The following is a 19009-nucleotide window of genomic DNA, read 5'->3' as shown; positions in this document are numbered from 1 at the left end:
TAAATCTTAAAAAATAAAAAAAAAAAAGACACATCCTCAGAACTCCAAGAGATACTAGTGGGGCCAGAACTGTGAAAGAAAGACCAAAATCCCATGGAGGATGCAGTTGAGCAAACAAAATTTGATCCTAAGGGTTGACAATCTCATTTTTGTGCAAAGCTAATGAAGCCTGGGGAACATTCACATGTAGTCCACTTGTGACTCTATAATGATTTGCCAATTGACGAAAGGAAAACAGACTCCACGAGAGATGATCCCAGGAAAACAGAACAGCCAGTGAGACTCACCATGGCCTGACAAGTCCCACAAGCTTCCCCACCATCCTGCCAGAAGGACCCTGCCATTCTAGTACCTGGGTCCCGGGCACTTGATTGATATGAAAACATGTCAACAACATCTATGGTTTAGCCTTCTTGCTCTCAGGTCTACAATGTTTCTCTCTGGCTCCAAGACCCTTTTACTTCAGCCTTTCAACATCACATTTTCCATTACAGTCACCTGTCCTTTGAACCAAGCCAATCAACAAGCTGAGGAAATCTCTGCTTTCCTCACAGTCCTGAGGAATCAGTGCTGGGAGCTGGGCTGTGAATGTTCTCCTCGCCTAGTGCTATCATTCTGAGGGCTGAACAACATCAGGCAAACTCTGCTGCTGGCTGAAACTCCCTTGCCATGAGGGATTTCATTTTATGTCAGTAGTTCATAGGCCGACCGTGTGGTAGAGAGAAAAGGAACATGGAAAGAAGATGCCACACATCATGAAACTTAGCATAGCTTTGGGGCAGAGATGCAGAGATTTGGTAAAGGCCCAGAAATCCAAATGCTGGGTTGTGCTTACTAAGTTTGCTTATGTATTGAGCTAAGCAAACAGATTTCCTGTATCCTTGACAACCAGAATACAATCATGTTTTACCTATATTACCTACCCTCTTTGCTGAAGCCAGCGCATAATCAGTGGAGAGACAAACCATAGGTGCCAGGTGAAAGAGCCCATATCTCTTAAACAATGTCTATCTCTTGCTCTTCTCTAGGCCAGGAGTTACCTATTCAACTTCATTAACATCTCACTTGTCATACATACTTGCTGGTGGAAAGCTAATACAGCTTTGCCTCTCCCTGTCAGCCAACACTATTGAGGGGCCTGATAAAATTCGCTTGGAAAGTTTATCTATAAAGTTCCATTTATAGAGGCACGCCTTGGTGGCCCTAGACACTAACTATAAAGAACCTCCTTCGTGTAGGAGGAGTAGGGCCATGTTGTCACCATCTTAGACGAGAAGGAGAGGCCTTTCCTCCTCTTGATGGAACTCACACTCATGTTTGCTGTCTTGACATGTAAGACAAGCAACATTAGTTTCAAACTGTTTGAAATGAACTGAACCCAGTGGGACCATCTCAAGGATGTGGGAGCCAGCAGCCTTTAAGTACTTAGGGATCCCAAAGGCACAGTCTCCTGAGATAAGCAGCTTCTAAAATAATGAAGGCAGTCCTGGAAAGATAGACTATCACCCCTCAAGTCTAGAATGCCTGTTCCCTATGACTATCCTAAGCACCACAGCCACAAGCAAGCAGAGAGGATGGTTAATATGGGAGGGCAATATCCTGACTTCCTCCTGACTGGACACATATAGGGCCTACAAGGCTATATTTGGAGTGAATCATCATCTTGAGCTCAGCACACACACACCTGGGCTTATGCCCACAGTTGGAGCCCTCCCAGGGTGGAGGACAGGATGGAAGCCAAGCGGGGAGAGAGAAAGAATGAACATGAGTATAGAGGCCCTGATTCTTCAAAAACAATTATAAAACAAATATGATAAGACTAAAGTGAGTTGCTTCCCCTCCCTTCTCTCCCCATGCCAGGTCTTTTCAGGATAAGTTTGGAATCTGTGTAGAGAATAGGAGGGGCTTATGTACACATGTAGGTGCACCAGTCCCCTCTCTCCCGTAGATCTGTATGGGTATACTGGTGCCTCTGGGCATGTGTGTGGAAACCCACGTGATGCTGCAAAACAGAACAAGCACCACGCATGTAAGCCTAACCACAAAACAATTGCCAAATCCAACTCTGATGGGAAAAGCTATTATTTTCCAAGAGTCAACAAATACTCTGTTCTCATTCCAGCTCCCCCTCTGGGAATCACCTAGCATAGTTAGGGGGAAAGAGCAGTGTAAAGTCTTGAGATAGAATGGCACAAAAAATGTCTACCATTTGTCATAATCAACATCCTGATGCGGAGGTCACTTAGACTGGAAAAAACAGTACTCGTTAGGAATGAGTTGGGACTGGATCTCAGGCAGCCTTCTCAGAAAGTATCCTGCTGGCTTTTCCCAAGAAGCAGGAATGGGAGATGGAGGGGCTAGCTGTGTGGACTGCCTCCAACCCTGCCGGGGGTGGCTTAGTAGGTGGTGCAGGTGAATTTATTGACAGGGATACATTTGAACCAATAGTTGACTTATGACAACTGATTGCACAATAGTAGCTGGCCTGGACATAACTCTTGTGCAATTATCAGAATCCTGTACTACTGCTAATAATAATTTACTCAACAAACATTTTACACCTACTTAATGGGGGAAGTTTTATTCCAAATCCAACCTTTATAGTCACTAAGGGTATCTGCTTCCCATGTTTACTTTTGTGCAAAGCACCATACTAGGCATTTGAAAGAGGTCAACAGAAATGGCATGATCTCTACTTTAAAAGTGTTTATGTCCTGGTGGAGAGACAGACAGCATTGTGAAAGATTTTTGAAGAACTGACTTCAGCAAATTTGGCCATTCTGCAAACATCAGGGCTTTCTCTTAACGACTGATAGGCTCTTCAGGTTAGAGGTACATGGAGAACTATAAATCCCCTCTCCTATAACCTCAGAAGTGTTAGACTAAACCCCACCAAACATACAGACATGTATTGGCAAGGAAGCACAAAAACAGCCATTCAGTTCATTCAGTAGTTTGGAGAGGCCCCCAGCAGTCCAGTGAGCATGGAGCATGAAAGGCTGGCATGGGGACAAGACACTGGGCAGTTCTGAGTTGGATTGGGCAAGAGGATCCTCTGTAAAGGGAAGGACAAAAGCCCCTTGGGGCTGGTGGCATGGGTAGATTTGCCATCTTCTTGTCTTATGAAAGAGGGTGGAGTCTCTACAACATACCTAACCAGTCCCCAGTCTTGACCTATTCATTGTACCAAAGAATTGACTTCACTAAAGATGTAGGGAGAGCTAGAAACCCCCCTCTAAAGATGCTGATTCACAGTCAGGCCCCTCATGTGCTGGTTAACCATCTGGAATGCTGCTTCCTGATTCAGCGCTCAGGCCTCCTATTTCCCGGATCCCATCAAATGACCTTTATGTGTCCCAAACCAGCATTCATTGAGTCATTATGGTCTAGTGTGTTTTCCAAATGGTATGTTGTCTTTCACATATAAAATAACTGAGAGAACATCCCACAGTTAGAGACGTTGTAAGAACCTGAATGTAAGGCAAAACTCTCTACATCAAGGGGTATTTTGGAGGGAAATATGCCTTATATTTGTGTATTTACTATCATATAAAAGCATCTAGTTTGTGTATGACATAGCAGGTAAACTTAATAAATTTGAGTTTCCTTCCCTATGTCACTATCTCATGTAATTTTCACTTAAAAAAACCACACACACACAATGAGGAAGGTATTATAATTTTTATTTTATAGATGGGGAAATGGAAGTTTAAAGAAACTTGTCAAATTCACGTGACTGCAGATGGTCATTCTGGCTGCACACTGGAATGCCATGCCTTTCTAGTATCCACACTGCCTCTTTAACACGCATAACTGGGCTTTGCAGAAATTGCATTTACAAAGCACTTTCACATACCCCATTTCATCAGATCCTCAGAAAAGTCCTCTAATATAAGGATTATTGTTTTCTTCATTTCCAAGTAGGGGACACAGCTAGAGGAATTACAGCAATTTGCCCAGGTTTTCTGAAATGATGAATGGGTCTGTCAGAATTTAATCCCGTGCCTTATGATGTCCAAACCTTTGCTCTGGGCACCACACCATGTGATGTCTCAGCATGGAGCCTAAGGATGGCCAAAGGGTTGAATGTGAACTGCTCACCAGAGCGCCCCATTCATGAGCAAGGAGGATCCAGTTGGCTCTTTGGTGTTCCAGAGCTACCATTAAACCCCAGCTCAGCAGCAAGGAGAGGCCACATGTAACAAGAGTGATAAGCTACATTTTCATAGATTTTTATGCTCTCTGAAGTACCTGTCCCATATGTTCTAATTTTGAGTGCAGCCACTGCATTCAACACTGCGGGACAGCAAGGTGGCTATATTTTTCAGGATGACTAGGCCCAGCCTTGACTGTGTTCTTAGGTGCTGGAATCAATTCCTACATCCTGTGGAGGCCACTTTCCTAAATGACACTCTGCATTTTTCTTGCCTCACTTAATCTCCTTGAGGCTACCTTGATCTTCTAGGTATAATTTTCTCAGGACCCTTTTAAAATAGATTTGCTGTATTTTGATTATAACAATAATACATGTTTTTTAAAAATAATTTAGAAAACACAAATAATATACATAAGAAAATAAGCATTAGCAAATTACTCATTTACTGAGATATGTCAATATCTTACTATACATACATAACATTTCATCGACATGTACATGTGTAGGTACCATTATTTAAGTATTAATGATGATTGCTATTTGGATAGTTTTCACCATATATATGCATTTAAGGGACAAATCCTTCAACATATACCTTTGTCTACTTATCTAATTTTCTAGAAATGGAATTGCTATTCATGAGAATATACTTTTCAAAAATTTTTAACATTATTGATCAGTTACTCTCCAGAAAACTTGAATCAACTTATACTCTCACCAACAAAACATAAGATGCACTTTTTCCACACCTTTGCCAACAGTGAGAATTAACAGACTTTTATTCTTTAGCAAGTTGATAGGAGACAGCAATAACTTGTTTTTCACATTTCTCTTATTACTTATGAAGGTGAACATCTTTTTATCAGTTGGTTGTCTGGTCTGGAGTGTGTTAAAAGTGAAAAGAGGCACTAACCAGTAGGGAAGCAAATGGAATTCATGGCCACACTACTTACTGGCCATTTGCATTTCTCAGTTTGAGGTTTACTTGTTGGCAGCTTTTATTTTTCTATCTACTTGTCTATTCTTAACAATTATATAAAGATCATGTTACAATAATAACATTAAACTACTGTAACTTATGTTAAATATATTTTCCTGTAGGTTGTTTATTTTTATTTTTAATGATCAAAGTAATACAAAAATAAGGGTTTTTTAAAGTTTGTTTCAGGTTTTTTTAATTAAACTTTTTGAGGCAGTTGTTGATTGACATGCAATTCTAAAAAATAATAGAGAAAGGTCTCCTTTACCCTTCACCCAGTTTCCTTCAATGCTAACATCTTGCAACACTGTGGTACAGTATCACAAGAATACTGACATCTGTACAGCTAAGATGCAGGACATGGCCTTTGTCACAAGGATCCTCCATGTTTTTCTCTTATAGCCACACCCACCTCCTTCCCACCCTCCCCTTAACCCCTGGAAATTGTTATTCTATTCTCCATTTCTATAATGTTGTCATTTCAAAAATGTTATATAAATGTAGCTGTAAAGTCTATAACCTTTTGGGATTGGCTTTTTTCATTCAGCACAATTCTCGAGAAGTTCCTCCAGGTCATTGAGTGCACTGATAGTTTGTTCCTTTTTATTACTAGGTTTCCCAAGATACGGAGGCATCACCATTTGTTTCACTGTTCATGTACTGCAGGACATCTGGGTTGCTTCCAGTAGTTACCGTTTGATTACTAAAGGAAAGCTGCTATGAACATCCATGTACAGGTTTTTGTGTGCACGTAAGTCTTCATTTCTCTCAGATAAATGCCTAGGGGTACAATTGATGCATCATATAGTACTTACATGTTTGGCTTTAAAAAAAAAATGCAAACTGTTTTCCAGGATGGCTGACATTCTCATCAGCGATATAAGAATCATCCAGTTTCTCAGCATCTTGCCATTGTTTGGTATTGTCACTGTTTTTTATTTTAGCCATTATGATAAGTAGGTAGTAATATCTCATTGCAAATATAATTTTTGTTTCCCTTCTGGCTAATAATGTTGAGCATTTTTTTAAGAGAGGGAGAATAACAGGGAGGGAAAGAGGAAGAGGGAAAGAGAGAATGTTAGGCAGGCACCATGCCTAGTGTGGAGCCCAATATGGGGCTAGATCTCACCACCCTGAGATCATGACCTGAGCTGAAATCAGAACTCAGAAGCTTAACTGACTGAGCCACCCAGGCACCCCTAATGATATTGAGCTTTTTTTCATGTGTTTATTCCTATTTGTATATTCTTCTTGGTGGCATATCTGTGTCTTTTGCTCATTTTCTAATTGATTTTTTTTTTCTATTCAGTTTTGAGTGATCCTTACGTATACTAGCTACTAGTCCTTTGTCAGGTATGTGGTTTGTAAATATTTTCCCCCAGTAGATAGCTTGTCTTTTCTTTCTGACAGGGTCTCTTCATAGGGCAAATTTTTTGAGGTTTCAGACTTAGCAGTTTTTCCTTTAAAACATTATACTTTTGGTATGAAGTCTAATACCTTTCTGCCCTGGATCCCAAAGATATCTTCCTATTTTTTCTAGGACTTTTATAGTTATACATTTTACATCTAAGTTCATGATGCATTTTGAGTTAATTTTATAAAGAAAGGAGACTTAGGTTGCATTTCATATATTTGTCTATGGATATCTAATTGATCCAGAACCACTTCTTTCTTTTCTTTTCTTTTTTCTCTTCTTTTTTCTTTTTCTTTCTTTCTTTCTTTTTCTATTCTTTCTTTTCTTTCTTTCTTTCTTTCTTTCTTCTTTCTCTTTTTCTCTTTCTTTCCTTTTTTTCTTTCTTCTGCTTTTTGCGGTGCTTTTCGCTTTTTTCTTCCTTTCTTTCGCTTTTTTCTTCTCTTTTCTTTCTTTCTTTCTTCTTCTTCTTTCGTTCTTCTCTTTTTCTTCTTTTTCTCTTTCTTCTTTCTTCTTTCTTCTTTTCTTTCTTCGTTTCTTCTTTCTTCTTTCTTCTTTCTTCTTTCTTTCTTTTTACTTTTTGTCAAAACCCAGTAGGGCATATTTGTAAGAGTCTATTTCTGGGTTCTGTGTTGTGTTCTATTGATCCATCTTATCTATCCTTCTACGAATATCACACAAATCCTGATTACTGCAGCTATATAATAAATTTTAAAATCTAGTAGACTGATTCTTCTCATTTATTTTTCTTTTTCAAAATTATTTCAGCTATTTTAAATTCTTTGCCTTTCCATATAAATTTTAGGCTAATCTTGTCTATGTCTACAAAAATCTTGCTGATATTTTGATAGAACTGAGCTAAACCTTATAGTTGGTTGGATTGTGGTCCCCCAAAAGGTATGCCCATATCCTGATCACTGGAATGAATCAATGTGACCTTATATGGCAAAAAGGTCTTTGCAGATGTCATGAAGTTAAGGATCCTCAGATGAGGAGATCATCCTGAATTATCCAGGTGGCTTCTAGATTCAATGACAAGTGTCCTCATAAGAGACACACAGAGGAAACAGATAAAAAAGGAGAGCACACTGTTACCATGGAGGCAGAGATGGGATTGAAGTGGCCACAAGTCAAAAAAACAAGACTGCCACCAGCCACTGGAAGAGGCAAAGAACAGATTATTCCCTAAAGCCCCCAGAGGGAAAGCTGCCCTGCCAGTACCTTTATTTCAGACTTCTGGCCTTCAGAAATAGGAGAGAATAACTTTCTGTTGTTTTAAGCCATCCAGTTTTTGTTGTAGCAGCCACAGGAAACCAATAAAAAAAAACTATATATCAAAACAGGAGACTCTGAAAAAAAAAAGTTTCAGACTCTGGGTCTGATAAAAATTTCTGTTGTTAAGTGAGTTTTTCTGATACTGTTCTTGCAGGAGGTCGCAGGGTTGTGGGGGATGGAGAAACACCTTGTTATTGCCAGGGAGCAGACGGAAATCCACGTTCCCCTTACAGTCTCTATTGACCCTTGTAGGAAGGGGCTTCTTGTTACTGCTGGATGACAATGGGAGATACAGCTCCCATGTAATCTCCACCTACCCTTCAAAGTGGGGATGAGGGAACACTTTTGCAGGCCAGTTGGGATGAAAGTCCTAGCCCCCTACTTGGCCTTCTCTGCCTATCCCAGAGTGGGGGATTCAAGAGTACCTCAATACAAGCTCACAAGGATTAGAAGCATTGAATCTTCACATGGTCTTCACCGGCATGGGTGGGAATGGAGCCACAGCTTTTTCTGTGGTATTTGGCTGAAGGAGCAGTTAATGTCTAAAAATGTTCTGTTTTTCTAGATTGCTCCTTTCTTCTTCCTTTGACTAGAGAAAGCAGGCTTTTCTTAGTTAGGGCTTATTGCTGTTGTTGTCTGCTCCTGTTGGCCTTTTTGGGTTGCTGGCTTCTTTAGCTCAAGTCTGGACTATATGAGGCAAAAAAGAAAACCCAGAGAACTCTTGGCCATGTCATTTCTCAGGTCCCCACATGTGAGTGAGTCTGCCTTCTGTGATTTATAAGCAAAATAATAAATCATCTTTTTATTATTAGGCAGTGGTTTTTGCTGTAATATAACCCATCAAAAGTAACCTGTGAGGCACCTGGGTGGCTTAGTTGGTTAAGCATCTGCCTTTGGCTCAGGTCATGATCCTGGGGTCCTGGAATCAAGCCCCGCATCAGGCTCCCTGCTCAGCAGGGAGTCTGCTTCTCTGTCTCCCTCTGTCTTGCTCCCCTTGCTTGTGTTCTCTCTGTCAGATGAATAAATAAAATCTTTAAAAAAAAAAAAGAAAGAAAGCTAAAATGATACACTTATATATCTTTATTAAGTTTTATTTTATTTTAAGATTTTATTCATTCATTTGAGAGAGAGAGAGAGTGGGTGAAGGCCAGAGGCAGAGGGAGAAGCAGACTCCCCGCTGAGCAGGGAGCCCCATGCAGGGCTCAATCCCAAGGCCCTAAGATCATGACCTGAGCCTAAGGCAGACACATAACCAACTGAGCCTCCCCGGCACCCCATACTTTTTAGGTTTTAATAGGTGTTTTTGCTTTGTTTTGTTTTGTTTGCTTCCTGTTCTGAAAGATGAAGAATGAATGCCTCTTACACTCTCTTGGGCTTCCTTACCCTCCTGCCCACTTCTTGAGTATGGTTAGTTTCATTATTATTTTTAAGTTTTTCTAATGGTTATGTGTATAACTCTAAATTATGTGCTTGGCTCTTGTTCCATCAGCTTTTGATAGCATTGGTTTACTCTTCACTATATACGATTAAGAAATGAGTGCTTTAAAGTTCTTCTAACATCATCTCCCTCCAAACTTCAGTTGGTGATACCATTTATTTTTATATTTTTAATGTTCTCTTTGCCTCCTCAAGCCACGTTGTTCTGTCTTCTCTTCAAACCATGTTGTTGTCCTAAGAATTTACTAAGGGGCATTACCACAGTGTGGAGGATTAATGAAAAGTCTCTGTGTCCATCAGGGAAACATGAAAACAGTGGGTGCTGAGAGGAGCAGTGGATTTGATGCTATAAGACTTGACGCTGAGGCAGAAGACTGACTGGAATCTAGGGGAACTCCTGACCAATGGTCACATGTACTTTCTTTCAGATCCTTATCCAGGGCAGGCAGCACTTTCCCTCTGGGCCCAAATTCCCCACACTGCCACAGTGCAGGGGAATAAGCATCAATCCTGGTGCTTATGCTAGGAGACCCCCTGATCCAAATAGAGTTGAGGAGAGGGCTTTTCTGACAAAGACATCCTTCATATACCTCCACCTTGCCCTTGCTCTTTTTCTTCAATCAATCCAACCTCTTAGTTAATTCCTCTTAACTACATATCAGTATAGAGTATCCTGTTGAGTTCTGCCCTTGGTCTCTTACAAGTTGAGGTGTTAGGGGTAGGGTCTCCAAATACTCTGCAGGACACTCAGTTTGATTTCAATCTCAATTAAACAATGGAATTTATTTATTTATTTAAGCACATCCCAAATACTGCATAAGCCATACTTATACTAAACAATTATTCATTGTTGATTTGAAATGCTAATTTAACTGAGCATTCTCTATTTTTACTTGCCAAATCTTGCAACTCTGCAAGGGTGGGGCTGAGCTTCCTGCTATCAGCAGGAACAGAAACAGAGCCAGGAGCCCCACACAGAAGCCCTGACCAATCCAAGACCATCATGAAGAACTCAAAAAGACTGCCTGTGTTAACAGATATGTCTTGTAGAGGGGCATCCACATGGAAGTTTCTCAGAGTTTCCTTGGGTAGCTTCATCTGCCATCCCACAAATCACCTCCTCCTACCCAAATAATTCCACACCTATTTCTCAGCCTGTATATAAGCAGTTTGCATTCAATGTATTTGTACTTGTTTATACTTTTATACATGTTGTCTCTTTTTCTAACAGATCCAGATCCAATATGTACTGAATGCCAACTTTGTGACAGCACATTACATTAAGTGCTTGGTCGTATTGCACCCCCACTTTCTTATCTGCACAACAGTCCCATAAAGGAAGCATCATTTGTTATTATCCTGTTTTCCAGATGTGGAAACCTAGCTTCAAAGGGTCCCTGAAGGCCAAGGGACTCATTAAATCAGTGTTGCCTAAGTCCCCACTACTAAGAAGTGCCACAGGGAGGATTAAACTCCTGCCTAAAGATGAGCTGCTCCCTAAATGTTCTGGAGCCCTCCCTGCTTTTCCATTTCCACCCGAGGCACCTACCACTCACTGCTCCCACCAATAGCCAGGTACCATGGCCTCATCCCCACTGGAACCATTAAAAAGCTGAAGTTCAGGAGGTGCCTGTGAGGCTCAGTCACTTTTGAGTGTCCAACTGTTGGTTTCGGCTCAGGTCATGAGCTCAGAGTCATGAGATCAAGCCCCGTGTCATGCTTCACACTCAGCGGGGTGGTCTGCTTGAGGATTCTCTCTCTCCCTCTCCCTCTGCCCCTCCTCCTCCTCACAGATTCTCTCTCAAATAAATAAATCTTAAAAAAATAAAAATAAAAGGCAGAAGCTTAGTAAAAGGAGAGAGGAAGGGACATTCCCTCCAACAAGATGGTGACACAGAGCTTCTGTGATTTAATGTGAGGACCAAGGGGATCAATTCATTAGTCCACAGAAACAAAGTTGCAGAAGGTGGATAAATCCTACCCTTGTCTGAAGGAACAAATGGGCTGTGGTTTGCCCACTGGAGAACTTAATCAACCTTTAGGGTATAATTTATAATTTACATTGGCAAATACAACCTAAGTTCAAGCCATTGATTTAGAAATGAACTTGCACAGTGCTCACCTTGGAGTCTGTGCCTATCTTTCACAGGTTTGTGCATGTGTGTGGCTGTGAGCACACTGCTTTTGCTTTCTATAGTAATTTCAGTGAGGGCAGGGATCAATCATGTCTCTGGTGACTCATTGTTTCCCCGAAGCACTAAAGCACTGCTTTGGCCAGAACTGAGCTCCATCCATGCTTTCCACTAATGGAGAAAGCATGGGAATCTCACATATTTCTATCTGCAGCATTTGTGCAACTGAAGAGATTTGTAGTCCCTTGCAATCATTATTAACTGCCAGCTAACTGAGACCATTATTTTTCTTAATGGCATAAATGCCTATTAGCTTTAGTTTTCCCTGTTGAGAAAGCATGGGGGCTTACTTTACATCCTTCCAATTCTCTGAAAGAACCCGGAAAAGTATGAAAAAAGGAAAACCATTTAGGTAGGTATCATCCCAGGACCTAAAAAATATCAGCTATATTGGGTCCAGCTTCACAACTGAGTTTATGGTGTGAAATATAGAAATAACATGGGTATTGTAACTCTCAGACTGTGGCAAAATTTAGTTTCAACGTGGTGGTTAGGAAAGCAGAACATCCTAGTCTGAAATCCTACCCATGAAAAGACTAAAGAGAAGCTCCTCCAAAATAAAATATGTATTGTTTAGGCAAGTGTTATGGTCAGATGACATTTAGATTTGAGTCTGCTCTGCTTAATGCCTTCATTTCCTACTGTGAAGGACGAAATCAGCTCTCCCATCCCACAGGTTCAGAAGAAAGCTCCCCTTTGCAGGCTGAGATGCCATTTTCGGCTTTGGGAGGAAAACAAATCATGTTATTGTCAAGGCTGTTATTGAGAACATCATGCTCTCAGCCCTACTGGCTTGGCCATAGTCAAAAGACTCAAACAAAGCTGTTTGCCATGAATTTCATCACTCTGACTTGCCCAGCTGGGACCTCCCCCACCCCTACCTAATTCCACTCCCATTTCGAATGCTCCAGGGTTTGTTCCAGGAACAAGTTAAAATTCTTGCTACTTTCAGACCTACAAACAATGCAAATCTTTTCTTTCCTTTCCCTTTCTTGTTTTAAGGAAAAAAAAAAAACTGCTTGCTGGACAATCTTGGGTAGCCAGCTCCAAAGTGTAAAGCCCTGAAGAGAAGTGGGGGGATGGAGTTATCAGTTTGTAAGACCAGAGGATATACACGATGTATAGGCCACGGAGCAAATATCTAATTACGTTCCAAGGCACAGAGGCCTGAGGGCCCCGTGCTTGGCTCTGACACCTGTCACCATAGCTGAGTGGACCCAAGAGAGTTTGTTTAGTCAATAAAGGCATTGGAGTCCTACCTGTTAATCTCTTGCCGTAGGGCCTGTACACAGGTTCCTTATCCATTATGCTGTCAACTTCTTCACCTCTAAGCCAGAATAGGAATGCAGTGGTTGTCCTAAGGAACTGGGAAAATACAAAGAATAATGTGTTGTTCCAAACAATGTTATTTAAGAGTCCACTGGATGGGGGAGAAAATACACTGGCAGCTTTCGTTACTTTTGTTTTGAGCATTTGTGTATCTGTGTTTGGAAGAGGGAGGGAGAGCTTTTTTTTCTTTTTTCTTTTTCAAGTGTGTTTTGTTACTAAATTCTCTTCGAAAAGTACTGTTGGCTAGGACATTCTTTCTAAAAACCTCCAGAATAAAACACAAGAGTCACTGTAGGGTAAGAGAGACTGTTTAAAAAACAACACCTTGGTAGGCAGAAATTATAAGATTTGAATTCCTGCTCAAACTCAAAGCCTGTGATTTGAGGCAAGTGAGTTCGGATTTCTGAGCCTTTCTTTCTGCCCCACGTCTGGGAGGTGAGTATACTGTAATAAAGCCTACTTAACGGCCTGGTTGTGGGCACAAAATAAAATAGAATATATAAAGCACACAGCACAGAAGCTGACATGTAGTGGATGCGTAAACACAGCAACAGCTAACATTTATTTAGATTTTATATACCAGTTACCACCATCTGTGCTTTGCCTAAAAGATGTCAATTAAACCTCACTGCTACCCCAAGAGGTAGATATTAAAATCATCCCCATTATATAGAAGGGTGAGGCTTAGAGGAGCCTTTCTGGTCAAGTGCAGAAGCAGGATTTGAACCCTGCCCCAGCTCTTACCAACTATGTCCTGTGCAGAAGCTGCAAGCTGAGTTCCATGAGCCAGATCTGGCCCATGAGTGTATATGTCTTGGCTTACAGTATTTACACACACATACACACACACACACACACACACACACACACACAATGTAACTTCACTGTCAATGCTTAAAAACTGAGAATGATTTCACAATTCTGAACCTTTAGTTTCTCTTTTAAAATCTGAAGCTCCAGGGGATCACTGGGTGGCTCAGTGGTTTAGCACCTGCCTTCTGCCTGGGGCATGATCTTGGAGACCCGGGATCGAGTCCCACATCAGGCTCCCTGCATAGAGCCTGCTTCTCCCTCTGCCTGTGTCTCTGCTTCTCTCTCTGTGTGTATCTCTCATGAGTAAATAAATAAAATCTTAAAAAAAAAATCTGAAGCTCTGGTCACCATGCCCTTGTGTTCTCACATAACTGTGTGCAGCTAAAGCTGTACAGTGGCTGTCACCCATGGACAGGCCAGAGCTTGTGGCAGTCCCTACCATTCTTCACCCTCACACATTCTGGCCCCCGGAAGTATGGTAGGCTTGTCCTTTCTCCCACTTCCTTTTGCATCGGTCTCCCTCACTAACGTCAGGAAGTTATTAGGTACAGCCTGATGTCTCCATGTGGTTCCTTTGTGGAGTAAAATGGCCAGTCCTACCCGATAGAGCTCTCAGTAGAATGTCAATGACACACTAATGTTCCCCAATTCCTCAGGAGCTTCTCAGTGCTTCCTCTGCTGGGAGAAATATAGAGAGACCCTGAAACATCCCTGACTGTGAGCACATATCATCTCTTATTTCTTAGATTTGCCTTTTTCTTCCCTTCATACTCCTATGAAACCGCCTGAATCCAGGGCCTCATCACCTCCACCTTCCTGGTGTATTGCAGTAACCTCTTACCTCATCCCCAAATATACCCCCAACTTGCTCAACCCATTTTACACAATGACTTCATATCCATCTTCAGCAAATCTTTCATGGTCAGGGTTGGCTTCATGAGTGTGAGATCTGGCACTTACACCAGACCCCACACTTAGAAGAGCTTTATATTAATTTAATGGTCTGCTATCTCCATCTTGAAATTGCTTACGATTTTTGAACCAGAGGCCCACATTTTTATTTTGTGTTGGGGCCCACCAATTATATAGCTGGCCCTATTCATGTTTCAGTTCAAGAAGCTTCCATGACTCCTTACCTTAAAGGTATTTCCTAGTCTTTTCTGAGCATGGCACACAAAGAACATGAAAATGTGTGTGTTATAGTGGGCTCCCCTGGAGATTCAGATGCTGGACAACCAAAATGAGGGGAACAGATGTCATGGCAAACTGTGACCACTTCCCAGCACACAGAGAAGCTGAGCACACCTGCTAGGGAAAATCTGGCAGGAGTAGGTCCTATTAATCTATCCTGTGTGTATCAGATTCACACATCAAGTATTATTTGTTGCTTAATCTGTACCAGGTCCTGAGCAAGTGCTGGAAATATAATTATAAACAAACCCATGCCTTATGAAGCTTATTGCAAGTTAGGAAGGTAGACAGTCAAGTAAAGAGGCCACTTTGAAGCACTGTGAAAACAGGTATACAGAAGTAAGGGAAGGATATATTAGTTCCTACAGCTGCTGCAACAAATTACCACAAACCTGGTGGCTTATGGCAACATAAATTAGTTCTCCCATAGTTCAGGACAATAGAAGACTGAAATCCAGGTATCAGTGGGATCACACTTCCTCTGAAGGCTCTAGAGGAGAATCTTTCCTTGCCTTTTCTAGTTTCTGGTAGCCCTGGGCATTCCTTGGCTTGTCACTGCATCACTAGATCTTTGTCTCCTTCTTCACATGTCCTCTTCTGTTTCTCTGTTTCTTATAATGACCCTTGTCATTGTCAACTCAAATCCGTAATTACATCTGCAAAGAGCCTTTTTCCAATCAAAACAACATTCACAGGTTCTGGGAATTCAGATGTGGACATTTGCGGGGGCATCATTAAAACTACTTCAGGAAAAAAAAAAAACTACTTCAGAGGGTGTGTGATAGGTCAGCTAACCCCACACTGAGGAACTGGGGGTTGTCTTCTTAAAAAAACAAACAAAAAAAAAAACAAAAACAAAACAAAAAAAAAACGTTGAAGCTGAATAAGCCAGAAAAAAGAGGAGGGAGAAGGAGGATGATGGTGATAAAAAATATTTCTAGAAATAGCGTGTGCAAAGATCACAACACAAAGTTAAGCATGCTGGGTTCCTGGAACTAAATAAAGCTAAGTGTTTTTACAGAATAATATACACAGGAGAAAGGTTAAGAGAAGCAGCTGGAGAAGTGAGCAAAGCCAAATCAAGATGAGCCCTGTAACTACAGAAAGGACTTTGGAACAATGTAATGGGGGGACATTGAAGGCTTTAAGCAATGGAAGGACATTATTGGATTTCAAAAGATTGCTATGGCTGTAGAGTGGAGCATGATTTGGAGGGGGCCAAGACTAGGCCATGGCAACTGGTTAGGAAATGGTTACATAATTCAGACAGGGAATAATAAACTAAGATAGTACAAAAGGGAAGGGAGGCAAGCCAATAAATTCAAGAAGATATTTTGGGAGGCAGAACCAACAGGACTTGGTGGCCGATGGGATTTCAGTGTAGAAGTCAAGGATGGTGCCCAGGCTTCTGGCTTCTGGTTTAGAGAAAACATTGCGGTTGTCGAAGTAAGGAACCGAGTAAGAGGTACAGTCTGGGTAGACACCAGAGGGAGGAGTTTGAAGTGTCTGTGGAACAGCCAACTGGAGATGGTTAGTGGGCATTTGAATTTAGAAGTCTGAGGCCCAAGAGAGGGTGCTGGGACTAGAAATACAGACTTGGGAACTGTCAGCACATAGAATACACATTAAACCAAGGAGTGAATGGTAACACTCAGAGGAATGGACAGAGTGAAAAGAGAATAGCGCCCACAATAGGAATCTTAGGGGCACCAGGACTCACTCGATGGGCAGAGAACAGAGGCTGTTGCAAGAGGCAGATGACTCAGAGGCAGACGACTGCCAGGATTTAGTTATGTGTGGTTTTTAGGATACAATTCAAAATTTACTCCCTGTTGCCCTATTCTGTGTCACTTATTTTATATATTACAAGTGTTCTCCTTTCTGCTGTCCTGGTCACTGACTACTTCTTACACCCAGGAACCAAGGCAAAGGTCCAGAACAGGGGGCCCTGAACAATGGGCTGGGTATTATCTGTCTGCGCCTGAGTTGGAAAACCTAGGGAGGGGACATTCCCCATCTCCTCTGATCCTTCACTAAAACCCACCATCCAACTTCACCATCAAATGGACATTCTAAAAATCTTATTTCTCTTAGATTATAAAGTTTCTCTAAATTTGAAGTATCTTTGTTTTGGCTCAAGATATTTCTTTTCCCCTCCCCTGGCCCCTTTTCAGCTATTTAAATTCTGTGTCACAGCACTGCCCAATGTAATTTTCTACAATGATGGAAACATTTGATATCTGTATTATGTAATTCAGTAGCCATGTGCCAAAGGTGGCTATTGAGCATTGGAATGTAGCTAGTGCAACTGAAGACCTGAACTATTTTATTTAATTTTGATCCACTTGCATTTAATTACCCACATGCCACGGCTAGTGGCAACTGTAGCAGACAGAACAACCATAAGGGGGCTCAGATTTCACTTCCTCAAGGAACATTCCCTGAATCCTCCTCCCAAATATGCCCTATCTCCTCCCTATATGCCCTCTAGAATCTTGTACTTTCATAAAACTAATGAAGATTATAATTTTGAATAATTATATGTGTATGCACTAGTTTAATACCTGTTGTGCCTGATAAACTCTCAGAGGGTAGGAATTGTGTCTATCTTATTCACTACTATATTTCTAGCACTGCACAAAGGGTATGGTACTTACTGTGTGCTCAATAAATATTTACTGAAAGAATGAATGAATGATAAAACGACTCACTAAAACAAAACATATTATTCAATACATACCAAATATATGTTTATTAAATAGTTGCTATAGACTGTCACCATATGGTAGATAATTCTGGGAGGCTAATAATAGCTCTAATCTGTAGAAATTGGTACCGTCAAGAGAGGAACAAATTTGACAGGCTCAGTTTTGGGTATGTAAAATTTGAGGTGCCAGCATGTCTGTTTTGTATTCCCTTGGTCTTATTATCCACTAAAATCCTGAAGGTCCTTTCAGCTCATGCTGGTATGCCACATGTCCTCTCCCATGCACTACGCAGTTAATAGAAAAACAATTCACACTTCTCATTAACATTTCTCGCTGAACATTACATCACCACTCAGCCCCTCGAAGTTGCTCTAAATCCTGGAGCTTGTCACAGTGTACTGGTCTCCTCTGCCAGCTATGCATTCTCTCAGTGTTTGTTTAACATCTTCTCAAAGCTCCTAATCCAATTAATTTTTAAATGGTGACTATGTCAGGAACTGTGGCACCCCACCGAAAACCTCCCTCCAGATATCAAAATGCACAGGCCTGCAATCTTTGGCTATAGCCTTTCAGCTATTAGGTAGCCCCTGCTTGGGATGGACTTCGAGGTGAGTCAGAAGCTCTGGCTTAACTGGAGCATTCCAGAGCTCCCTAGCTAGCTCTTTAGTCACTTTCAGCTCTGGCTGTCTCTCAGCACTGTGGCTTCCACCTTCTCCTAACAAATAAGGGGAATCTGGAAGGTTCTGCAAGCCCAACTGAATCCAGTTCCTACACCCTAGGACGGCAGAGGGCCAGGGCCCCTTAGCCAAGTTTCATCGCAAGTCCATGAAGGGCAGTGTTTTATAGGCACTCCGTGTCGGAGCCAAGGTAAACAGGCTGCGTCCCGATTGTCTGTCCCACTGGGGTTGGGCAGAGCGGAGAGACTGGGGAAGCCAAAGAGCAGAGAGGTTGAAAGGGATGGTTGGCAGGGAAACTGGCAGGTCTTGATTCATGCCACCATCATGGCGACTTCTGGAAGCAATGAGAGGGACTATAAGGGACATGGTATGATAAAGATGATCACTGAGAAGGTGGCGCCAGTGGATAGATTTGATTCCAAACGGGCAAAAGAGCATTAACCTTTACTTCAAAGCCATCTTCTCAAACATGGTGAGTGTGTTCTGTATAAAGCTGAAGGGAATGTATGTACCACAAGGTCCCCAGTGGCAGACAGACCCTTCCCTGGGTACCCTGAGGCAGGCAGCTCTGTGGGGCAGCCACTGCCAGCACCCCAGAAGAGAGAGAAGAAGCTGCATTCCTGGCCGCTGCCACCTCCCTGGCCCACCTCCCTGCATGCGTGCCTTGGCCAAAAGGCCATTGACACCTGCTCTTACACTTAGTGGAAGAGTCGTTCAGTCCTTGTTTACCCTACATGTCACATCACGGCTGCCTTTTAAATTTTCTGCATACATTCCTGGCTCAGTCAGTTAGGCGATCGACTCTTGGCTTCGGCACAGGTTGTGATCTCAGGATCGTGAG

The sequence above is a fragment of the Canis lupus genome, chromosome 22 (assembly GCF_011100685.1).
Source record: "Canis lupus familiaris isolate Mischka breed German Shepherd chromosome 22, alternate assembly UU_Cfam_GSD_1.0, whole genome shotgun sequence".
Lineage (NCBI taxonomy): Eukaryota > Metazoa > Chordata > Mammalia > Carnivora > Canidae > Canis > Canis lupus.
Note: the sequence above shows the minus strand (reverse complement) of the source record.